Here is a 26,649-nt window from a genome sequence, read left to right as displayed (position 1 = left end):
AATGATACAGTTTGCCTGTGTCCCCGCCCAAATCTCATCTTGAATTGTAATAATCCCCATGCGTAAAGGGCGGGGCCAGGTGGAGATAATTGAATCATGGAGGCAGTTTCCCCCATACTGTTCTCATGGTAGTGAATAAGTTTCATGAGATCTGATGATTTTATAAATGGGAGTTCCCCTGCATAAGCTCTCTTGCCTGCTGCCATATAAGATGTGATTTGCTCCTCATTCACCTTCTGGCATGATTGTGAGGACTCTGCAAACATGTGGAACTGTGAGTGAATTAAACCTCTTTCCTTTATAAATTACCCAGTCTCTGGGAACATAGTCCTAAACCCGACAACTTGTCTAATGTAGCTCTCCCCAGAATGACTAACTACCACACTCTGTATTCACCTCTATCTGTTTCCAACATGTCCCATCCTTCTCAAAAAGCAGTGTCTATTCTCTGTATTTAGGACATCATTTATGAGGCATAAATTATTCACATTATGCTTCTCATCTGGAGTGTTTTCTCTCCAGCCCATAGACGTATTCAAGGCCTAAAAGCAGAGGAGACAAAACAGGCTGCCTGCAAGTAAAACAGGGCTCAAAGATATGTTTTTTATGGTCCACACAGTGACCAATAATTTAAAAACTGAACATTTTTATATAAAAATCCAGATTTGTGTCTTCAACTGAAAACCTGGAACGTGTGGTTGCACTGTCCCTTGTGGAAATAGTTGGCTGGAGCTAAACAGCTCTGGAAGCTTCTTGATGGGGCAGGGTATGTGCTCCTTGGTCTAGCCCAGTTTTCATTTCTTCTCGTTTCTTAGCTTGGGTCCCTATAGGCACTTCAACTTTTGATCTCTTATATGAAAGAATGAAATTCTAGTAGCAAAGAGTGGAAAATCTCTGAAGACTCATTCATAAAAGAAAGTTTCAACATTGTCTGTTATAACAGTACCTAATCTAAATAAAGTAAACCACAAATTTTTCTATATTTAATTAACCTTATTACTACAACTTTATCAACATTGATTGAATCCCGTTTTGTACCAAGCATTAGATGAGGAAATGTGGACAAAGAGAAGAATAAGGTATATTTCTGCCTTCCCATAATTAATCATGTAGTCCATATAACAGAAATCTAAAGGTATTTTAATACAATGCTATAACAGAGATATGTACAACTCACTAAAAGAAAATCTCTGAGCATTAGCTATATTATATTCAAAGAGCCAACTTATCCTTAGATGTTATTAATGAATAGATGACAGATTTGATGGTTTTTATCAATTTAGTTTTTACAAGAGTATTATAAACACCTAGGTCATAATTGAGGACTACGAACTACTCAGTCATAATTATATTTTTGCATGACTTATAAAATGTTTGCCTCAGTAATCATGAAGCACTAAGAAATAAGTATCGCACTTTAGAATATAACTAAACTTTTTTATTCCTAACCTGTTATTTACCTGCCTATCTTAAAGAAACATCTTGGATATTTGAGTTAAGTATCTATTAGATAAATATTATATAAATAGGTTGCTACAGGCATCAGTGTTTTGGAAATTTTTTCAAATATAGTGAAACCTATTTATTTCAAATTTAATTCAAATAAGATGGATTTTGAACCATCTCAGGTTAAATTTGTGGAACTTGAAAATAACTTGAAGGAATTTGAAGGTAGGAATTACTGTACTTCAAACTCATGTCAATCTAAAGACAATTCTGACCTTTAGTTTTGGGATTTTCATCAAGGCAAGATCAATCTCCCCCTGACCCATTAATCTGTCTTTCTCCCTTAACCACACCCTTTCAAATTTTAAATATTTGAAAAGAGCTATCATACCTTCCTCAAAAATACACTTATTCAATAATTTCCTATAAGTAAAAATGTCTTTAGATCATGCATATGGCTTGATTATTTTTCTGTGACCTTTCTTCTCAAATGTTCCTGTATCTTTTAAACATTCCTTGTAAAATATAGTACTTAGAAAAAAATGAAGTATTCTAGATTGTGGATGATCAGATCCAAGTTTGGCAGAATTATTTTTCTTAATATAGACAATATTATTTTTGAGCAAGCTTTATATCTAATAACTATTTTTGGTAGCATATCGTACTTCAGGTGCACAGTGAACTCAAATTATCCATTTCTTTCTTCTTAGTACAATATTTGTCTTTGTCCACTAAACCACATGATTAGATAATTATTTGGTATATATGATAAACCTATAGTTCTAATGGCAGTATTTGTATAAAAGCTGTGGATTTCAGGTTCCTTGAAATAAATATTCAGTCCACCTTTCAAGCACTGTCTTTTGAGTATAACACTCACTCAGTACAGGATACTTTTCATGGTGTAGAGTCTCTGAGGACCAAGGAGTCCTGGAATCGTATATAATCTCATCACCCAATGATTTGCCCTATGATAGAACTTCATGATATTATTTTAACCAAAAATCAGATTCACTATTATAGAAATTACCCTATTGTTGGATGTGACTAAGATAATAGTCATGAGCTTGATGTTAAAGAGGAAAATCCAAATAATGACATGTCATTGTTTATCTTAGTGATAAATGCATACAATTTTATACTGTAAATAACTGAAAATAAACATTTGTTAAAGCTTGTAGTAGACTGAATACTGGTCTCCCAAAGATGTCCATGTCCTAATCCCTGGACCTTTAAATGTTACCTTAGTGGCAAAAGAAACCTTACAGGTATGATTTGGTTAAGGGTCTTCAGATGAGAGGATTACTCTCACTACTTGGGCAAGCCCAATGTACTCACAAGAGTCCTTATAAGTGGAAGAAGGATGGTCAGGGCAGGGAAGGCCATGTGACAATGGAAGCAGAGAGTCAGAGTGAAATGGGGCCACAAGACAAGAAATACAGGCAGCCTCTAGAGCTGGAAAAAGCAAGAAAATGGATTCTTACCCACAGCCGTCAAAAGGAGTACAGCCCTGCTTTCCCATTTGGAATTTCTGACCTCTAGAATAAATGTGTGTTGCTTTAAGTCACTAAGTGTGGTAATTTGTAACAACAGCAATAGGAAACTAATATGCTTCTTAATCAAAAGTTCCTGGTTCAAAAAAAAAAAAATGTGCTCATCTAATTAAGGGACTTTCCTGGGGGTGGAGTAAAACACAACTTCTATTTATCCTGACAGATTGAAATTAAAGAACATAAGTCTTTTTTCTTCTTCCTAATAGTAGCTTCAATATTTTTTATTTTTTTCAACTCTGCTACACTTTACATGTATTATATAGGAAGAAATTGGTACAATGAGTCTAATTTTCTACATGTTTGTCAAGGGTACTTGAACCAGTAAAACATATTTCCAAACAATCCTTAGTTTATAACACCAAAAACTGGGTAAATAATCAAACTAAAATGGTATTTAAAAGAATCATCATTCTTTATATAAATACTAACTCATTAATCAATTACTAATTCTGTAATACATATGTTATTAGATATTGCTAAGTGATAACTTGTGGATATAAAGGTAAATTTTGGTAAGAATAAAAAAATTAAAACTATTTAGATTAATAAAATAATACCAAATCAGAATCAGAATTACACAATTCCAATGTCTGAAAACTGTAACAGTTGTACTAAAATTTATTTAATGCATTATCTATCTAGCTAATACATTTCTAAATGATTGTACAATGCTTTAGACAGGAATAGAAAAGCAATAAGCTGGAGGTTTCAACCATTCCTGTCATGAAACATTTTAAGATTTATGAAATTAAATTGATTTGTGAAATCAGACAGAATTGCTGTATTTACCTTTCATTAACATGAATGTAACTGTGCCTCTAGTCAAAAATATTAATCACATTGATTATCCTTAAGCAATTTCTAGTTTATTACTGAAAGCATAAGTATTCATTTTCTCAAGTATTCAATAAGACTGCCTGTCAAATTGCAAACAACACAATAAATTCTACAAAGTGTGGTGAAACAATAAAATCATTTAACATAATTGAATATTCCCATGAATTGTATAAACATTAATCTCAATGATGAATCAAGAAGCAAATAATTTAGTGGGTAAAGTTCTTAAATTCTACATCTGTCTCTGTCACTAACAACACTTCTTAAAACCACCAGAAATAATCTACTTGTAACCTTGTCTCTGTTTTCATCAGTTACCACAAGGACTCTAAGTTGCCTTAATTTCCAAAGCTTTAATCTCCTATTGGACCCTAGGCATACTTGATTTTTGTCCTCTCTTATTACCCACCCCGATTCCTAATTTTTTTCTATTGTGTCCCTCAGAAACCATCATCAGAAGAATGCCGTATATCCTAAAATTAGCCTATGAATATTCTCTTCACTTTCTTCCTTTAGCATAACTGGCTTTCTTTCATTTTCCAGGTAGTGGCTCTTGTGTCTCCCATAGCCATTGTCACAAGAACTTCCCTATCCACAGAAGTGACTTAAAACCACACACACATGCACACAAATCACATCGCAAAAAGGAAACTCAATGTATCCTTGACGTGACTTTGTAAGATCTCAAAAATGCCTATGGCCTCTCTCCATTGCCATCCAACAAATGGGCAAGTATTGCAGACAAGAAGTTAGATTGGCAGAGAGTGGTCTTAACTGGCTGTGGTCAAAATAGTTTCCTTCTGTAAATATGGCAAAAGCACGTATCCCTATGAACATATTGCTAAAGCCCCTCCCAGGAAATAAGCTCCTGTAAGGTGAGGGTGGGGGACGTGGAATTCAGGCCTCATCAGTTCCATGAAGACCCTACGATTGTATGCATCCCACTCTCTGACCACCACCTCCCACATTTCATCCCATGCCCTCTGGCACCTCAACGGCACAGTCTAGTTTTAGCTTCTCACTTTAAAACAATTTCAGACTCATAAAAATGATCGCGTAAATCAATAAGCAAATGACTTTGATTGCAACTATGATTTAATTAATTATAAGGGCACATCTGTTGCATTAATTAAGCTAAAATCTGTAACAGAATTTAAATAGAATGTGGTACCTTAAGAGATCTTACTATTTTAAAAGTAAACTTTTTATTAAGAAATAAATACAGACATAAAAGTAGACAAATCATGCATTCTTTGTTTGATGAATTATCACAAAGTAAATGTATTCATGTAGTCACTCAGATCAAGAATCAGAATATTGCTGGAATATTAACAGCACACCACATGTCTCCCTAAAGTCCCCAAGTAGCCACTGACTCCCCTACTTCCAATAATTCCCACTGTCCTCACTTCTAACCTCATAGATTTGTCTCACTTTCGGTGTTCTATAAATATAATCGCACAGTGAGTAATCCTAGTGTCTGGCATTTTTTGTTAAGCATTTTTTGTAATATTTATTTACATCATTATGCACAGTTGGAATTCATTCATTCTTCTTAATCTATAATCTTCCAGTATATTGATATACCACAGTTGATTTTTATACTGCTGATGGATATTTTAGGTTGTTTCCAGATTATGTTTACAATAGTATTACTGCTTTTGGTATATGTTACTTGATGAACATTTCTCTTGAGTATATATTTTGAAGTATTACTGCTGGTCATGAAATACGCTTATGTTCAATCTTAGTAAATATTACTAAATGGTTTCCCAAACTGGTTTTTCCAATTATACTCCTACCTTCAATATGTGACTGTTTCAGTTGTTTCTTGCCTTCTTCAAAATTTAGTATCTTCTATCTTCATTTTACTTATTTTGGTGTATATGTAATGGTATTATATTGGTTTGATTTCTATGCACTTGTGTGGTTTTGAAATTGCATATGTACAGTAAAATGCACACATCTTTATTGAACTTGATAAATTTCTATGTATAGGTATATGTGCATACACACACATACATACATTGTACATACATACACTGTGTGTGTATATATGTATATGTATATGCATGTGTTCATATAAATCAATAAGCAATGCTAATACACATATACATATACATATACATTTATACACATAAACATACACACACCTATGGTAACCCCCAGCTAGAACAAGATATAAAACATACTCAGCACCCCAGAAGTATCTACCTTCCACTTTCTTAGACAACATTTTCTAAGAGGTTACAATTATTTTGACTTTTCCCATTGGAAATTAATTTTCTTTTTTCTTGACATTCGAATAAATAGAATCTTACTCTCTTGTGTCTTTGAGTATGCACAGACACATAGACTCTCCAATACATAGAGAGTCATTCATGTATTGCATGTAGCACTTTTATTTCTTTTTAATATTAAATATATAAATATACCACAATGTACTTATCCATTCCATTGATAAATGTTTGAGTTGAGTAAAGCTGTAATGAATATGTTTGTATGTGATATTTGTTGTAATTATTTCTTCTGGATATATGTGTATATATATGGAGTGAAAGGCAAAAAAGGGGGTGGGTGATATTGCTAGGACCTACGGTAGGCATTTGTTTAGCCTTACAATATATTGTTAGTTTCCAAAGGATCTTTGTAAATTTATACTACCGGCAGCAATGTATGAAGGTTCCAGTTAATCCACGTGATCAGCAGCATCACAACTGCCATTGTGGTGGGTGGATGGTAGCATCAAATTTTTATTTGCATTTCATAATGACTAATGATACTGAACAACTTTTCATATGCATAGTGAATAAGTATCCTGTTGTCATGTGTCTGTTCAACCCTTTCGACCATTTTTAATTGGATTATCTGTTTTTATCCCACTGACTTTTAGAAGTACTCTATAATTTCTAGACAGAAGTCCTGTCCTTTGCTGGATTTGTCTACTACAAATATTTTCTCCCAGTCTTACACTTTTCATTATTATAATAGTGTCTTTTGATAAATAGAAGGTATTGAATTTAATAAAGGTGAATTCATTAATCTTTTAATTCTTTCTTTATTAATGTTTTTGAATGTCTTTTTTTAAGAAAAAAATCACTGTAAGATGATGAAGATATTGTCTTATAATTTCATCAGAAAGTTTTATTTTTTCTGCCTTTAACACTTAAGACTATGATCCATAAATGATTTTTGTATATGGTATAAAGTAGAAATCAAGGTTCATTACTTTTCATAAAGATATCTAATTGATCCAGGAACATGTATAGAGAAGATTATCCATTCCCCACCAAGTTGCAGTGGCACTTGTTTTAGAAAATGAATATATATATGTGAAAATACTTTTGGTCACCAATCAGTTCCATTGTTATCCACTGGAAAGATTTTTCTTTGTTCCCTATGGAAGCAAAGAAACATTTTTCTCTCTCTTCACTAGGTTTGTGATTAAGTCCTTCATAACAAAATACAGATTAATAGAAGAAAAGCATACACATTTAATATGTGTTTTACATGACATGGGATTCTTAATAAGGAAATGAAGGCCCCTTCAGAATAGGTAAATGTGTATTTTTATGCTTAGGTTTGATTAAGAGATGGATAGTCATGGAGATGTATGATTAAACTAAGGGTATGATCCAATGGTAATAATCTGACCAGGGTGGGGGCAGAGAGAGTTCATAAGCAGGACTTATCAAGGCTCATTTGTTTAGATTATTCCATAAGTCTCTGTGTCTTCAGAGATAAGGATATTCCTTTTTCAGGATATAGGAAAAACACCTCTTCCATGAAGGTCTTATGAACCATTTCAAGGGGAAAATGAAATGGTTTTTCTACTTCTGCTGTTTGCTCACATGGCAAGGTGTCATATTTTGGGGTAGCATATCCTAAACCCCATCACTCCAATACACTGTCTTAATTACCATAGCTGTATAGAAAATATTTCTATTTTGTACTATATGCTATCCAACTTTGTTCTTTTTCTAAAAGATTGTCAGATCTATTCTAGGCATTTTGTATTACCATATAAGTTTTAGAATCAGCTTTTGAATTCCCACCTCCCAGAAAAGATTGGGTTTTTTTCTGTCTTTGTATTAAATCTATAGATAGCTTTGGGGATAATCAGCATTTTAACAATATCAAGTTATCCAATCTATGAACATGGTATGTTTCTCTATTTATGCCTTCTTTACTTTTTCTCAGCAGTTTTATACTTATGAATGTAGATAACTTCATAACTATTATACACATTTCTAGGTATTAATATTTTTAAAAAATATTGTGAATGGTGTTTTTATTTTCTATTTGTTCATTGCTAATATATAGAAATACAATTAATTTTTATACATGGCCCTTGTATCCAGCCCTTGTTTTTTATAATGCCTAGTACTACATATTCTTTATATTTACTTTTATATAATACAGTATTTGATACTATAGTTGCTTTTAACACATTTATACTAAACCCTTGTAATAAAGTCATTTTTGTTTTGCAAATTTTCTTTATAAAGACTTTCAAATATCGGAACAACTATTCTTTTGGAATAGAAAGAAATTCTTAAACTTGCTCTTCAAGTAAAGCTGTGAAATACTATGTTGATAGCTTCAATCAATCATATTGTTTAACAACATGACGTTAATATTTAGGAGCTCAAATTACCATTTTTAGACTCCTGAAAAAAAATTTTTCTAGTCAATACAAATCATGACATTAGAAAATTACAAGGAAGAATTATTCTTCATCAGCATTTACTCAAATTAATTCAAGTTAATTTGTCCCTTTGGAAGTAAGGATGACAATGAAAATGAAGACTTGGAGTGATTTCTTAATAACATAATTATATGTAAAGATGAAGTAAGAGCTGTAAACCCACCCTGCAGAGGTTTCCTAGGTAGGGCAAAATTAGGTCCTAACTTTTGTTATTCACAACACAAGGTATCCTTAGGAAAAACTCTAGGCCTTCAAGGTCAGTTAATTACTGTCAGTTAAGCCCATCCTCACTCCCTTTCACCCAGATAGAAAATGCCAGGTGGGCTTTAGGAGAATAGGTTTGGTGTGGAGTTTCACACAGTAGAGCAAACTTTAGAAATTATATCTGGCTTTTCAGTATGTGCCTCAAAAGGTAATATGGAGGATGCAGCTCAGGACTTGACTCATCAGTCTTCATGTATTATATGACCTAGAATAAAAGTGCAAAGCAAAGGTCATTGGAATTTCTAATACTCTTCAGTGTATTGCTGAAAGGTTGGAGTGGGTGAGAGCAGGGTAAGATGAAAGTACATACACTTCTCTCCACCCCAGAGTAAAAGTGGTGGTTTCTTCTATTCCAGCGCCCAGGCTGAGGCATGCTCTTCTACCACTATGTTGAAAATTTAGCATTCCTCATATTTTACAGATTAGTTTTTCAAGAACCCCTGTCTGATCTGCCTACAGCTTCATAGTTCTGCTATTTAACTTTGCATGGATTTCCTGAGAAGTAATAATACAGAGCACCCTTCCTCCCACCACAGCTCTGCCTTACGTAACAAAGTTATCCCGAAAGGACTGATGAAAAATTTTCCATCATTTCTCCTTAATTCTTTTTATAATTTTTTTCATGATTGCTGAAGGAGGCAGGGCAATCTCCCAGTGTACCCTACATTGGTAATGTGATCATTAAGACTAATAGCAATGGAAACAGCCACAATACTATTATTAAATTTATTAACTGTTTCTTGTATGTCAGACACTTACTTGTCAAGGAAACCACCCACTATTCAATATATGAAACAAACTAACAAGGCTGAGGGAGAAGTGTGCTTGTAAAACAATCTCTCTGAGAATAGCAGAGAACTCATCTTACTGGGTTTATGGAGGTGTGGGCTCTGGGATAGGCAGTTTTTTAGAATTGGGCAGGACTAGGGCCTTTAGCTATGTAACAGGATTACTGGAGCCAGATTGACTGTCTGCTGACTTCCATGGGCTGGGCTACTGAAGTGAGATTGTTGCTCATTGACTGACGTTTGGAAGCCAAAGGCTTACGTCACTGTTTGGGCTTCAGAAATGCAGCTCCTAAAGCTTCTAAAATAAGTTGCCACTTATCATTGAGATGGATTTAAAGCTGGTCCTGGTGATTGCTTGTTAGGATGCCCAAAACACAATCTTTTCCTGGGAACATAAGAATCTTTTACTCTTGTGATACTAAATGTTAATATTAATTAGTAGTCAATTTATAAATATTACACAATTTACTTTTCAGAAAATCCTTTAAGAATATGAATTATTAAAATTTCCATTGTTTTTCATAAGAAAGCTAAGGCTTATCTTTCCCAAAGTCACATGCCTCATAATTGGTAGAAACAGGATTAAAAATGATTTGAACTCCAAAAAAATAATCAGGACATATCCAAAGCCTGAGTCTTCATTCATTTAATGAAGAGTAAAATACATGCTGAGTCATCAGGAAGCCAGGCGTAGCTGTAAGCATTGAGAATATCAACTTACACAAAACACAAAATCTCTGTCTTCCTCCAACTAGCACCTTTGCTATCTTTTGCTGATATTTGCGTGCTAAGCCTTTTTCCTGCCAACTTCAAGATGTCACCTGCTAAATCATTCTCCCTGGATTAGGTCATTTTTGTATAAGTCCTTTACCCAATACTTTACCCAAATCATTAACTTTTTACCTGTGAATGGGGCTATCCCCTACTTTTTACCTTACCTCTGAAAACTCAGATTTGCATTTGACAACTACACTTAGTTCAGATGGCTGAAGATTAAAATCATAACTTCAAGTTCTAATGTAATAATTGATGATTTTGTTAGAGTAATTTAGTACCCATTTTTGAGGAATCCAAACTAAGTTTATTTTTACCACTTACTTCAATATAAGGTGTAATTTTTCTCAAAAAACAAAGCAGAAGTAGTTGCCTTATATTCAAATCCATACAACTTTTTTTATATTAAAGTCACATTCTCAGTTTATTGTGAACAAACAAGAGAAATACATTAGCCTGAAGCAACCTCAACCACTGGCCGCTTAGGATGGTCAGATGTCACCCAGAACATTTATCTAAACAACAGGGAGGGGGCAGAGAAACTGCATAGATTGTAGTCATTATTGCTGAGTGTGTATCTTCTCAGCTCCAAGTATTGAATGTTGCTGTAAGCAAAGTCTTTAAAGACAAATTTCCAAGTGTTACAGTAACCGATTATGGTGAGGAAATAACAAATAGACACAAAATAATTTTTAAAAGAAAACTGCCTTAATTTCTAATATTGGCTTAGTTATCCCATGACCATGTGCTCTCTTTTGTGTTAGAATAATCACAAAGTGGCTTTTTTAATTGATAACAAAGAACTGAAGTCAAATGTGTATATGAAGAATTTTTATAAAATTCTCTCCTGAATAATCAGAAGCAGAGCAATTATTCTAAATAATAAATGGCTTATTTTATAAACCATTATTTTGATTATTATTGTTTAAAATGATTTATTATGGAAACCATTTTATATAATAAATGGTTTATGCATGTAGTATAAGTAAAGTAGTAAGTGTAGATGTGTGATTATTTCACATTTATTGTTAAAAGTGTTTATTTTCAAGTTAATAAAATGAAACATTTATTTTACAAAACAAAACATTGTCTTATTATGACAGTGACTTTATACTTGTACATATTATATACATTACTTTTTCTTATAAATTGAGAGAGTTTTATTAAATTGCTATATAGGCACAAATCTCATTCAGTACAAAGCACTCAAACATATTTTGTGTTTATGGCCTCAGATGTAGCCGAGGAGGTCATAGTGATTCTAGAAAATTTGTGTTTTATTAAGTGTCCTAGGTACAGAGGTATTCAGCAGAAGAAAGCTTATGGTAGAAATCTTCCCCAAATTCCCATGATTGTATCTCAGAGTTGCCTGCAAACAAACAATCTTCATGGTATAGAAAGAGGTCTAATCCTCTTGGTCTTCATCCCTAGATCTGTTTGGGATGTCCCAACTGGTGAGCAGATTGAGGACCACAGTGTCAGCGGTGGGTCCCCTTCTAGCCTGCCCTGCCCTGGAAGTCAGAGTCCAGGAATGTGCTGTGTTTTTAAAAAGAACGCCCACCTGGTCTACATTATTCAGCAGTACCTTGAGTTTTTTATGAGAAGAAATAGCAACCAAAGTAAATTCATATATAAATAAATAGATAAGTCACAATGTCACTATTTCAAATAAAAAAGTTTAACAAAAGAGATATCTAAGTGCCTAGGAAAAAATAATCTTATTCTTCAGAAAATATTTTCTTAATGAGTCAGAAAAAAAAAAATAGAGAATTGCTACTTAACATTAATGAGATCGAAAGGCCATTACATCTATTAAATAATAATAGGTCAGAATAAACAGAGAATTCAAAGAACCAAAAGTCAGTAGAATCAATAGCAATTAAATAATTATAAGCCTTAAAAATCTGGCCTAATACTGCCAGAGTGCTACAGAAAATAAATATGAATACACAGTTATAATGTGGAAGAAATGGATAGAGATGTCTCTTAATGTCACAGATGACAATGGACTTTGAGATAGAATGTGAAGAAATGACTTTGAATAATAGTATTTCCAAAAAAGAAAATAAAGCACAATAATGAGAGCTGATAATCAAAATGTAAAATAAAATAAAAGGGGCTAAGCAAATAAGTTTTGATAATGTCTAAAGAATTGAATATGTGAGACTGAAAAGTTTTCCTAAAGACTACAGCATGTAGGAAAGCATGATAATCATAACTCTTAGTGTGAACTGTAATGTGAGTAATTCAGTATTTTTTCAAGAAGTGGGAAATTTGAAAATTTACAGTTCGAAACCCTCTTTTTCTGCTTCTTGAAAAAGTTCGACTATGACTAAATTTATAATCATATTTAATAGAGTCAAATTTACTGTATTCACCTTTAAGATAAAAACTGATGAAAGACCTTTACTTGAGGATTAGAACTTGGTCAATTTTTAGGTAAATGTTGTACACCACACTCTCTTATTAGTTCCTGTTTATTGTCCATCCACCTGGTCCCAAGCCTGCTTTAGGGGCAGGGACTTCTGGCCCAAACAAAAACAGCAGTACCTGAACTCATGGAGTTTACAATGAGGAAAGACAACAAGCCAACTATTGCACTTTGACTTGATTATACTTGTAATGAGTTCTATAAAAGGGATTATATTGCAACAGGAATGACTCAGGTCACACTGGTGATTAGTGCTGTAAATGCAATTTTATTGCAGTTTCACAATATTACATAGGAGTTAGACTTAAACTTCATGAGGGCAGGGATTTGGGTGTGATTTTTTCCCTTTCAATCCCCAGGGCCTACAACATTCCCTGGCATATTAGTAGGCACTCAAAAAATAATTGTTCCTCAACCGGTAAATACATGAAAGGAACTCTTCTAGCTGACTAATTGGTTAGCTAAACTCCTACAAGTAGGCTCTGTGAACCGGGAGAATAATACTGCCTTACTTCATCACATATAACATACATTATAAATTGTCATTGATTATGACACATTACTATTTGACATACGAAAGATAAATCAAGTTTGGAGAAGCTGATAGGAAATATCATCCTCCCCAGACAGACAAGATTGAAGGTCAAAGTGTAAAATTAATGAGAAATAAAAGCTGCAACATAGCAAAATTAAATTTACATGTCTTGTTCTTGTTACTAGACAGAGGTAGGGAAAACAAATGTCCTTTGAATTCGAGAATTTGAACCATAAGGAGTGCTCACACATATTTGCAACTCCGAATTCATACCCCCTTGTGGTCCCAAAGACCAGACGCACAAAGAGGTCCCAGGTTGGCTAATGGAAGAAATAAATGGCAAATCCTATCTGGAAGAACTCAGCTTCAGTTGACACCCCGAAAACTGTAAAACAGAGCTGCTAATATGAGTCTTAGAATCCACAAAATGCAGTGTTTAGAACACTCCTATATTTCACTGGACAGTTGGAAAAGTTGTCTAGTTTATGTTTAAGGAGCTAAGAATGGGGATTAATTTTCCATTTGTCAGCAAAGTCCATCTGCAGCCAGTCACGTGCATTTTACAACAGTAAGTTGCAATCTCCAAATTCAGGAGTGTAGAGGTCATTCATAGTTCCAAATCTTTTCCTCAAAAAAGAATAGGGTGCTTTCAAAATAAAATAGACAAACCTAGGCTGAATTGCTGGTTTAAGGACGAAGTCTCTTAGGATGGGATATTTTACAGAGATTTGGATTATGTTGCATTAGTTGAGCCAAAAGAGAAGAACTAATTCCAAGAAAGGTAAGATCATGTGCTAGTGTCCTGAGTTGGGAAAAGCATGGCCTGATCGAGTTTTTGAAAGAGAGATATTGTGCCTTTAGAATAAAATGCAGCCAAAATAGCACTGGAAGAAGAGTTTGTGGACACAGGCAGGCCCTAGATCATGCAAGAATTCTTTATATTTGTTTAAGAACAGACTCTATCCCCAGGGCATGAATTTTAATGAGAGAAAAGAAAAAATAAGATTTCCATTATTTTCAACAAGTCCTCTAATCTTTCCTTATAATCTAGGTAAATATTGTCTCCTAGTTTCTGAAATGGCTATTTGAACTAAATTTTAACTCACCTTTCTCTCCTTTAACCCCAGAATTTCACTCCACAATTAGCCAATGCTTCTCAACTTGATTCAATAGATAGGCTTCCTTCCTTTTTCAAATATGAGATGGTTTTCTGTTGCCTAATTGTAAGTTTTTTTCTTGATTCAGCTTCCATTCCTTTTAACACCCATAAATTCTTTCTCTTTAAGTTGCTAAAATTTTCAAATATTTGGTCTGTACTTACACTTCCAATTTCTATCCTGATTCAATCTCATCTTAGTTTCTGCCAGCTTTCATCTGACTTTAAAACTGAAACTACCTGCTCATCAAAGATCAAAATGTGCTTTTCCACCAAATCCAGTGGCTCTCTCTCATCTGTCATCTCCTACGACTTTGTTCAACTAATTTTGTCCTTCATTTGCTAAGCTATTGCACTTTATTGTTATCTCTTGTCTTCCTTTTTTGTTGTTGTTTTTGAGATGAAGTCTCACTCTGTTGACCAGACTGGAGTGCAATGGCACGATCTCTGCTCACTGCAACTTCTCCCTCCTGGGTTCAAGCCACTGCCATGCCCAGTTAATTTCTGTATCTTTAATAGAGTCGGGGTTTTGCCATGTTGGTCAGGCTGATCTCAGGTGATCCACCTGCCACAGCCTCCCAAAGTGATGGGATTACAGGCATGAGTTACTGCGCCCGGCCTTTTTTTTTTTTTCTTGAGACAGAGATTAGCTCATGTTGCCTAGGCTGGAGAGCAATGGCATGATCTTGGCTCATGGCAACCTCTACCTCCCGGGTTCAAGCGATACTCCTACCTCAGTCTCCGAGTAGCTGGGATTATAGGCACACACCACCATGCCTGGCTAATTTTTTTGTATTTTTAATAGAAACGGAGTTTCACCATATTGGACAGGCTGGTCTCGAACTCCTGACCTCAGGTCATCCACCCACCTCAGCATCCCAAAGTATTGGGATTACAGGCGTGAGCCACCGCCCCCAGCCCTCTTGATTTTTATATGACCTTTCTTCTTTTTCATCTCTTTTCATGATCTTAATTCAACATTCTGCTTCTCTATATCCTAAGAAAGAAGAAAAAGTTTACCTTACTATCTTCCCCCCAACATACAAATTTTACTAAAAGAGGTTGTGCTCTTCTCTTATCCTCTTCCATCATTTAGGACTTCATTTCAAAGATCTTGAATAAAACATACAGATAATGTCATGATCTGGAATAGAATCTGCATTTGTGACTGACAAGAGAGGTTGTAAAAATTATAATTTCTGACTCCTTGTTTTCTCACTATACTAATGTGCTTTTGGAGGATCAACATTGTCCGTTATTCATAATCGTATCTACAAAACTTGACACCTTGTTTTCCACTATGGAGTAGACAGTATATATTTTAATGTGCATAATTGTCCTGGTTATTATCATAAATCTGTTGGACATGTGTTGTGTGATAGCATAATTTGTTTATGTGTTAACAAAACACACACATACTCTTTTCTTTCTCTCTCTCAAACATACACACACACAAACACACAGAAAGAGAACAGTTCTAATCATCATTAAGCCATTTTCCCTGGAAATATTTTCAGAATTAACCAAGGAAAATTAAACTTCAGATTAGTGGACTTGACTCCATACAAATGGTAAAAGTGAAAACAATATGATTCAAATATACACACACATTTTTAAAAGCAGAAGCTCAGATTGCTTAATGTCTCCTTTATTCTGGTTTGCATAGTAGCTCCATGGCTACACGCTGTAGGCACAATTATGATTAATTTCCAGGCATAAGCACTTGATCTCAACTGGACCATTATTTTCGGGCAGAAAACAAAGAAAAACTTCCTAGAGTTCTATTTCTTGTGTCAAAATCAACCTTAATTTTAGTTCGCTAATCCTTTCCAAGGGCCCCAGTTGATCTACTTAATTTTTCTTTTAAATGCTATCTTACTAGAGTATTTTTTTTCATAGTTAGGTCAAAAATCATTGTAATAACAAATGTTCTATGAATATTGAATTCTATGATAAATTTCCCTTATTGAATCTCTAGTGTCATCCATTTTGAACATTAGACATTCCTTGGGCAATCTGGAAGTAAAATATTCTGGACTGCATGCTGAACTTCCCATCAATTCAAGCTGTCACTGCTGTCTCACTCTGCTGATCAGCCAACCATGTCAAGAGTGCTGTCATTTACTTAAGAGAGACAAGCAAACCTTTCAATCATGTTGTTTCTAAAGGAAAGCAGAGAAGAAAAAATACAACATTTTCTTTTTTCTTATTTGGCCTAGGATGGTGAAGCAAAATTAGCTTAAAATTATAGTAATAATAACAACATTTGCTATTTTACTTTTGTAGTATTAACCATTTAATCCTCATGACATTCAAATAGATATCATAATGTTACCCATTTCACAGATGAAGAAAATGAGACATTGAAAGGTTACACAATTTGCCCAAGTAAAACAGCTAGTAAGGGTCAGAGCTTGAATTCAAGCAGTCTAAGTTCATAATGCTATGAGGATCAACACAATTCTATAAATGGGTATATTTTAGGTCATAGAGTTTTATAGTATTTAATTCCATTTAAAATTAGAAATTTTAAGAAAATGTCTTGATTTCTTTTAATACTACCAGAAATAAATTACTTTCTATTAGCTTCAAAACCCTTTGCTCATTTTAGCCATCGTGATAGGTTTCAGATTTGTGATGGTTGTTGTTGATGCATGTGTGCCTTTAAGACAATCATTTTAAATCCACATGTCTAACTTATACTTATTAATTTTTATCATTTACACTCACCGCCGTCAAAACTAAAGGCTCTTCCTCCCTTAAGCTAGTTTCATTCAAATGTAAGAATGAGCTCTAATTTAGGGCCTACTATTTACCGGACACTGTTATAAGTGCCGTACCTGATCCTTAAGCCCCACGTTCATCGTTTGATTAAGCAATTTTATTTTCTTCATTTAACAGATGAGGCTTAGACTGGGTGAGTAACTTGTCCAAATATACACAGCTCATAAAGGGCAGAGCTGACAATACAAAACCTAAGTGTCTTCTGCCCTCCAAGCGCATCTTATTTCCTCCCTACAATGAAACATGACTTCAAGAGTAGTATCCTAAATAAATATGTCAAATATTCTACATTATAATTTTAAAATTGTATTTCCTTGGAGACAAATTTGATTCCCAAAACATATTTTGGCAATTTTGTTTTTCAAAATATACTTTCTGAACATTTTGGTTTTTTTTACCAAAAATAAGTTAAATGTATCGTCATCTATATTTTTCTAACATAGTGGAGAGAATTTGGTTTCAAATTTTATTGGTGAAATAATTGCAAGTACCTCCTTTCATTAAGGAAAAATAAAGAAGAAAAGGAAAGAGCAATCTAACCATTGCTGATTTTACTGTGGATCTGATGAACATTAGTCAAAAACACATAATAGGCCACATATTATTAAAAATGCACATACAATTAATGCTATTTCATTGTCGTTTTGCTGCCTAGCATCAACGGGCTCACTGCCCAAGGTACACAGAGGCCAATACCAGGGCACCAGCTTTGAGAAAAGAAAAGCTTTATTGAAAGTCACATGGCAAGGAGACAGGAGGAAATGCTCAAATCTGTCTCCCTGAGCTAGTGTTGGGTCTGGCCATGGGGTGATGCCAGATCTCAATCTGATTGGATCCTGTGTACTGCCATGTAGTGTCTGCTTCTTCCTCTTTTTTTTTTTTTTTTTTTTTGAGACAGAGTTTTGCTCTTGTTACCCAGGCTGGAGTGCAATGGCTCGATCTCGGCTCACCAAAACCTCCGCCTCCTGGGTTCAAGCAATTCTCCTGCCTCAGCCTCCCGAGTAGCTGGGATTACAGGCACGCACCACCATGCCCGGCTAATTTTTGTATTTTTAGTAGAGACAGGGTTTCACCATGTTGACCAGGATGGTCTCGATCTTTTGACCTCATGATCCACCCACCTCAGCCTCCCAAAGTGCTGGGATTATAGGCGTGAGCCACCGCGCCCGGCCTGTGTCTGCTTCTTCATTCAGTCCCTACTGCTAGGTCTGAGCACTCAGGTTCCCCTTGTGGTAGCACACTTAGGCTTATCTGGGCAAGCTCAGATTATGTGACCTTTAACCTTGGAATCCATGTCAACTGATAACTCAGAGTTTTGTTGCATAAAAGTTGAACCAGATTGGTCTGATGTGGCTACAGTTTACTACATGGAAACTGAGTAAACAATATGAACACAATGGTGCCGGTGAGACAAATGAGAGCTTTAGACAGCAGGCAAGATTCATGAACACCCGTTTTCTAGGCACAGCCTTCCAATCTCCTAAGCATTATTCTTCACCCGTGTATGCAATGACAGGGTGTTCTGTTTCTCAAGGGAACCACACATATTTTACCACTTTATTAGGCTGCTTAGTTCAGATGGGCTGCTAAAGCAACCAATTAACTATTAATTTTCTTAAATAAGAGATGGCTGAAGGTCAGTCCCAAGGGTCTAAGCACTCCTTAAAATTTCCCTTTAATTCTAACAAATAACTTGTATGTGAGGCACACAGATACTTTGTCTTTTGAAAACTAGAGCAGATGTGCTTTGTACAGTCTACTGGGGAAAGAAAAATGTGCTTGCTTAACATGAATTGCTGGTAGGAGCAGATATATCTATAATGCAATTCTATTGAGTTCAATGAGAAGGGCATTTTTTTTTTTTTCTTTCTGTTCTGAGCACAGGGTAGAGAATTTAGTTTAAAGGCTTATTATGTGACAAAATTGCAATAACCTCCTTTGATTAGCAAGAGAAAAAGGAAAAGGAGGAGGAGAAAGAGGAGGAAAGATTGTAACCATTGTCGGTTTCACTGTGGACTTGTTAACCATTAGTCAAAAATACGTGCTGACAGGCCACTGAGCTCTGCTAGTACTAATAGTCTTTCTCTTTTCTCTTCTTCGAGCTTCATGATACTTCCTTAAAATATGCACACAAAACTTACTGACCTGATACCTAGCACCTCTGAGCCTGAGCTGTCTATGATTAGAGTCAGTACTTATGCTGTGGGATAATCCATCATGGTGGGTTTTGTTTGTGGTTCGCGATAATTAATGACGATTCCACAGAACAGCAGTTACACAACATAGAAGAAATTCATCTTCTAAAGGTCAGCGAAGAGTTGAAGCGTGAGGTAAAATAAGCCCCTAGCTGTTAGCTATTTTTTACCAATCTTTGTGAGTTTATTTGTTTTTTTCTTTTGAAAGACACAGTGAAAATGTTCATACCTTAATAAGGCATTGTCTGAAAACTACTCCTTTTGTTTTCTTAGAATTAGAATAGATTTTTTTTTAAGTTTTTTAGGAAAAGAACTGATTTTGCTTAGAAAATACACCATCAGGCCATTTGGCATGTATATGAAGGGGAAGGGTGTGAACTCACACTAGCACCCAACACTTACTCAAAGACATGGTCATAACCCTACAAGAGTAGTCACTAAAATTTTCGAGTGTGGACTAGGGTGTGAAAGGAGAGAGTGTGAGGGAAAAGTGCCTGATGAATTTCTATGGCAGGTGGGGTTAAGGGAAGATACGGCTGTGTATAAACCCACTCTCTCACCATTCAACAGTTGGCACACAGAAATACCTTCGTAGGTACAAGGAAAGAGGGCCGCATTTCAAATTTGGGCACAAAAAGCGAAAACAGGGACAGGGATGTCAAAGCCAGGAGTGAAATGTCTTCCCAAGAATCCCCAATGATATTAGGAAGCACATTGAATTATCCACCACAGCCTGTGGGTGTTTGAATCAAAATGTATTGAAGTCTAAAAAATGGGGGTGGCCCAAGCTACACCTTGAGGTTATTTTATGTATAAATGATTTAAAGTACTGAAACTCGTATTGGTAATGACAGACACTGATGGTGACAGTCATCTCAACTATAAAAAGCATCAGAATAAACATGGTTTCTAGCCCTGGTTGCATTAATTAAACTGGACAGGTTGGTGAAAAGTCATTTCAATTCTTTCTACGTCAGTTTTTTCACCTTGAAACAAATCATGCTTAAAAACTTGGTGACACCATGAAATTTAATATTTAATGTAAGAATGCCTGAGAAAGCATAAACTGCTTATTGACTGCTACTTTGTGCCAGATCCTATCATAAGCAGAATGCATATATTTGATCATTTAATCCTATATCATCCACACAAGCATCCTATGAGGTAAATACTATAATTTTTTTATTTATAAATGACTGAATGAGTACTAAGGCATAAGTTTCACAGAGAGTGATGGGCCAAGCTTTTAGGGCACTGTGATGTCTTCCTTTGTTCAATAATCATAGTAGCTTTAATTTTTTATTAAATTTTTATGTATATTCAGTTGAACGTATTTATAGGGTGCATGTGATATTTTGATACAGTCATACACTGTGTAATGATCAAATCAAGGTAATCAGGAATCCATCACCTCAAACATTTATCTTTTCTTTGTGTTTGGAACATTCCAAACCTTTTCTTCTAGTTATTTTGAAGTATACAGTAAATTATTGCTAACTGCAGTCGCTCTGTGGTACTAGTGAACACTAGATCTTATTCCATCTAACTATATTTTTGTTCCTTCTTTAAGCAGCCCCTCTTTATTTCCCCATCTCCTCTCCCCTTCCCAGCCTCTATAACCACTATTTATTCTCTGCCTCCATGAGAGTGAAAGGTCGAGCTTTTAGGGCACTGTGATGTCTTCCTGATGTGCCTAACTGGATAGAGCACAGTCTGCAGTTATTCATTCCAGCACTAATCTAAGATGTTACTATGAAGGCTTTCTGTAGATGGGACTCAATTCTATAAGCATTGACGTTAAGTCACGTAATTATCCTAGACAACCTGGTGGGCCTGCTTCAACCAGTTGAAACACCTTAGTAGCAGGGCTGAGGCTTCCCTGGAGAAGAAATTCTGCCTGAGGACAGCACTTCAACTCTTTCCCAGGAGTTCCAGCTTGCCTTTCCTGAAGACCAACCCCCACGACTGCATAATGCAGTTTCTTACAACACATCTCTTACTTTGTGTCTCCTGCTGCCTCTGCTTCTCTGGTGGTACCCTGACTGATTCAGATAGGAGACCTGCATGCTTCACCACTGGGCCATTCTGCCTTCCATCACTTCAGCCTCAACCTTTCCTTCCTCCCCTTCAATGTATTTAAAAATGATCAGAAATACTTTGCTTTTTAGAAAGGGGGAAGACAACCATGATTAATTGGCTCAGCCGAGATCACAAAGTTAATGTAAGTCTAAACAAAATCAATCATCTGTAACTTTCAAGAATTATAAAAACAACTATTTCTATCTGGTGTGGCCCGTATTCTGCACCACTGGCACAACACTCTCACCCTTGGCATCATAGAAACACCCACTAGAGCATACTCCAGATTTAATGCTGGACAATAGCCTCAATTAGATCACAGAACTGAAGCCTAAGAAGGTACAGGCATCTGTTTCATTTCCCTCAAGGGGCAAAAGGCATCAACTTTACAGCCCATACACGATCATTAGCATTTCCCTTCACAGCTGTCACCTGAGGAGCATACCTTAAGGAAGTAGAATGTCGAGCCAGAGGGAAAACTCTGTCCTCACTGAGGAAGTTCAGATTGCCCTTGTCTTCATTTTCAAATGCTTTGCTCCAGCTGCGTGGCCTTTTTAGTACTGGCTAACAGTGAGCGAGTTAAAGCAGCTGCTTGTCATTCATGTATTAAAAACTAAGCATCTGTGTCTTTCAAAGTCATGTGAAGGAAACAGACAGGACTCCAAGTTCCTAGTTTATTAATGGCCCCACTTATCCATAAGCACACACTTTGCTCAAGTATATCATCAAAATTCCTAATTATAATGCTATAAATTACAGCAGAGAATTAAAGGCAGCTATAGAGGAAGGAAGAAATATGAATATTACTAAAATGAGAAGGTAATTGAGTTACCCTCTTCCCTCTGAGCCAGCTCTGGTTGTTTAAAATAAGTCCTAATAACAGTGCTAAATGAACTCAAAGCACAAATGAATATTAAACTGATCTACTGCAGAGATTTTATAACTGGCTTATTAAAGTCATTATCATTACCAGGCAGATTTGAGTCATTCTTAAGAATGTGAAAGGTGAGTGTGATGGTTAATTCTATGTCAACTGGGTTGGGCCACAGTGCCCAGATAGTTGGTCAGACATTATCCTGGATGTTTCTGTGATGGTGTTTTTTAGATGAAATTAGCATTTAAATTACCGGACTTTGAGTAAAGCAAATTAACTTCATAATGTGGGTGGGCCTCATACAATCAGTTGAAGGCTTCAATAAAAGACAGCTGACCTCCACCACCACCTCACCTCTCCACCCCCTACCCCACAATAGGAAGGAATTCTGCCAACAGAGAGCCTTTGGACTCAAACGGCAACTCCCCTCTGGGTCCCCAGCCTGCTGGCCAGCTCCATCAGATTTTGGACTCACCAAGCCTTTATCATTGCATGAGCTGATTCATTAAAATAAAGCTCTCTTATATATATCCACATACTGTTTGTTCTGTTTCTCTGGAGAACAGTGGCTAATACAGTGAGTGAACTGACTACACTGGAAATAACAAGATGAACTTCAGGAATGTAGACAGCGAGAACCCAGTTACATTAATGGAGTAATTACTGCTTAATTTTAATTATAATATTCTTTGCTAGCATTGTGAGACTTTAGTACCCAAACCCAAAAGAAGCAGTTTTTATAGTATATGCTAATATATATGCAACAAATAATGGAGTGCTCATGGCCAAAAATGTCCCTTCCAAAGAGCACATGCCAATTTCAGGGCCACTAAATGCCAAACTGCAGTAAAGTTCCAGGACTTTTGGCACATATCCAGAAATAAGCAATGAGTCCTAGAAATCCAGGAAATCAACAACTCATGAATCTAGCTAATATTTATTGGACACCATTATCACTGGGAAGCAACAATGGTGAATGACAGCAAAACAGTCCCTGATGTCATGGAGCTCAGAATCTGAGGAAGAAGTGGATCACACAAATGTATAAATGAAGACCGGTGCTATTAAGAAGGATGCCTGGTTACTTAAGAGAAGCTATCAGAGGCACCCAGACTAGTGTGAAATGCCGCTACAGAGAGCACGGTCTACAAGCCAGCAGCATTAACATCACTTGGGAGCTGCTTAGAACACAGGATCGCAGGCCCCTGTCTAGACCTGCACTTTAATAAGATCCCCAGATAACTGGTGTTCACATTACATTTGAGAAGCAGCTGGTTTAAGGGATAAAGAAAACCAATTTACTGTGGATAGTACATTTTGGTTGAGATCTGAAAAGAAGAGGGAGAGTACACAAAGCAGAGGAGGCAGTGATCGTTTCTTTGAGGCAGTCATTATTGCTAATTGCCAAATATTTCCAATTCTCTTCCCAGGCGTCTTGTAGGACTGCCCTTCCCTAACCCCATGAAGCTGGATCTGACCTAGTGACTGGTTCTGGCTAGGGAAATACGATCAGGATGGACCTATGTCACTTCTGGTGGGATTTTTAAGAACTGTTGTGTAGTCTGTCTGCTCTGTCTATTCTGCCATGATAATCGGCAGTGTATAGTTAGTAACAGCTCAGTCAATGGAAACCTGGAGCTGAAACGTCAATTCACCTAGACTGAACATGGGGCTTGAAAGAGCAATACATTTCATCATACTAAGCCTCTGAGGTAGGGTGGTGATCTGCTCCTGCCTAATTGGTATACTCTATCATCAGTGAATTCATTCAACTGGTACCCACTGAGTGCTCATGAAGTGTCCAGCAAATCTGGGCTCTGGGGATTCTGTGATGAAATTAGCCAGACAAGACCCTGCTGAGTCTTCTCTTTGTCTAGAGAAAGATAGGCAAATAAACAACTAGAAAAATAATTTCAAACGTAAAAAGTAAGAAGAAAGTGAAACAGAGTGAAGAGACTAGACAGGGGATGATAGGGCTCACTCTTTCTTTCTTTTCTTTTTTGGAGACGGAGTCTCACTCTGTAGCCCAGGCTGGATTGGAGTGTAGTGGCGCAATCTCGGCTCACTGCAACCTCCACTTCCCAGGTCCTGGTTCAAGCATTCTCCTGTCTCAGCCTCCCAAGTAGCTGGGATTACAGGGACGCACCACCATGCCCAGCTAATTTTTGTATTTTTAGTAGAGATGGGATTTCACCATATTGGCCAGGCTGGTCTTGAACTCCTGACCTCGTGATCTGCCCGTGTCAGCCACCCAAAGTGCTGGGATTATAGGCATGAGCCACCTCGCCCAGCCCTGGGCTCTTTCAAAAGAGGTGGTCAGGTCAGGGACAGCCTCCCTTCTCCAAGGAGCTGATATGGGACCTGGTACCTGGATAAGAAGTAAAACTCAGCCATTTGAGCATCAGGAAAAAGAGCCTGCTGGGCAGGGGAGAGGAAGTACAATGGCCCTGAGATAAGAAAAAGTTTGGCATGAGAAAGTAATGGAAGCATAGTCGCTGTGAAGCCCAGCAGTAAACATGCAGAGGGTGGAGAATGGTTTAAGATGGGGCTGGAGAGACAGCTGGAAATCAGATCCCAGAGCTTTCAGGTCTATTCAGAGGTTTGTGTTTTATTCTAAGTGCAATGGGAATATGTGATCTGAACTATAATAGTATCACTCTGGGTACTATATTCAGCAGAAGCAGAAGCCTTGTAAAGAGGAGAGAGAGAGCATAGAAGGAGAACTAAAAGAAGGCTAACCTAATGTGGGTAACTTAAAAGGGTAGAGAAAGGCAATCCAACTAGCAGCCTAGAAGGATAGATAACAGGAAATATTAAGTGTATAGCATTAATGACTAGCGTCACCCTCTGTTCACCAAGTACTTGATTTCTTCTCCTTTCCCCATATACTGTATAGTCTACCCCTCCCTAAAGGGGACAACTCCAAGGTCCCACCAGTCAGAGGATCAGCTCTGAGTTCAAGATCTCCTGGTGATGCCTCCTAGTTCGTGTTATCAGAAAACAATGTAGTGGTTTCTGTATCAGGTTTAGATGTGATTTCACTTCATCCAGAAATCTATGAACTGAACAGATGACTTGGCCAGGTATGATGTCTCATGCCTGTAATTCCAGCACTTTGGGAGGCTGAGGTGGGCAGATCACTTAAGGTCAGGAGTTCAGGACCAGCCTGGCCAACATGGTGAAACCCCATCTCTACTAAAAATATAAAAAATTAGACAGGTGTGGTGGCGCACGCCTGTAGTTGCAGCTACTCAGGAGGCTGAGGCAGGGGAATTGCTTGAACCTGGGAGGCAGAGGCTGCAGTGAGCTGGCCAAGATCATGTTACTGCACTCCAGCCTGGATGACAAAATGAGACTCTGTCTCAAAAAAGGAAAAGAAAGATGACTTACATGCCCAACTCCCATTCCAACACACACCCACACCCAATATGCAACTCCAGAATAAATAAATAATAATTCTAAAGATATTCACATTCAGAAAAGGGAAGAATATCAGATACATGGCAGGCACTTGATAGCAATTCTGGAATCCCACTAGGCAGTGATTGTGAAGGTTTACTACCTTAGGCAGAGAATGTTTCCGTATTAAACTGCAGTTCTTATGTCTTGAAAGGGTTCTTTTGTCCAGTTTTCCAAAATTCTTGACTCCATCCTCTAAGATGTTCTTCCTTTGAGATTCTCCTTGCCTTCAATCTGGAATGTACATTGAAGGGTCGTGCACTTCAATGTCTACCCATCCATAATTCTTTATTTTAAAGTTTCAAATAGTCACTGTCCCTTTCAGTTCCAGCTGGTGATTCATTTGACAATACAATTCTCTGAAGATCTTACTCAGTTCCTTCAATACCTATATATTTTTTTTTCAGACATACTTCTATTTGCTACTTTTGCTTTATCACACCCAAATCTCTTGTCTCTTTTCCTCTGGGTATAACTAAGATATGTTGGACTCTCCAGTTTAGGTGAGAGAGCCATTTTGTCTAATTGAAAAGATTTAGGCACGACACCTTTACTATGTCATTGATCTGAGTCAAACATTTTAACAGTAGGTGTGACAGTCACACCTAGAATTCATACTTGCTGCAAGAGTAATTCCTCAAAGACCTTCTCAGCTTTATCTTTTAAAAGGTAAGATTCCTTACTACAAATCCTCAGACTAGACTCTCTTTCTTCCTACGTACAAATTGGCCAGTTCTTTTCTAAGCTCATTATTCTTTTATTAGCC

At 36.4% G+C, this 26,649-nt stretch overlaps 1 protein-coding gene and 1 long non-coding RNA gene across 2 annotated transcripts in view; one reads left to right on the top strand and one right to left on the bottom strand.

Annotated features, from left to right (window-relative positions):
* GALNTL6 (polypeptide N-acetylgalactosaminyltransferase like 6) overlaps window positions 1-26,649 on the top strand; it is a 1,235,246-nt gene that overhangs the window by 826,139 nt on the left and 382,458 nt on the right. The gene's annotated exons all lie outside the window — the stretch shown is intronic.
* On the bottom strand, window positions 979-26,127 carry LOC105718852 (uncharacterized). Its single transcript, XR_001107844.2, has 2 exons — window positions 25,987-26,127; window positions 979-2,901 (listed from the first exon to the last, which is right to left on the bottom strand). It is a non-coding gene; the product is annotated as an uncharacterized LOC105718852 (long non-coding RNA).

The sequence above is a fragment of the Aotus nancymaae genome, unplaced genomic scaffold (genome assembly GCF_030222135.1).
Source record: "Aotus nancymaae isolate 86718 unplaced genomic scaffold, 86718_ANA_hifiasm-v0.15.2.pri h1tg000115l, whole genome shotgun sequence".
Taxonomy (NCBI): Eukaryota; Metazoa; Chordata; class Mammalia; order Primates; family Aotidae; genus Aotus; species Aotus nancymaae.
Note: the sequence above shows the minus strand (reverse complement) of the source record. Positions and strands in the feature narration are given on the sequence as shown.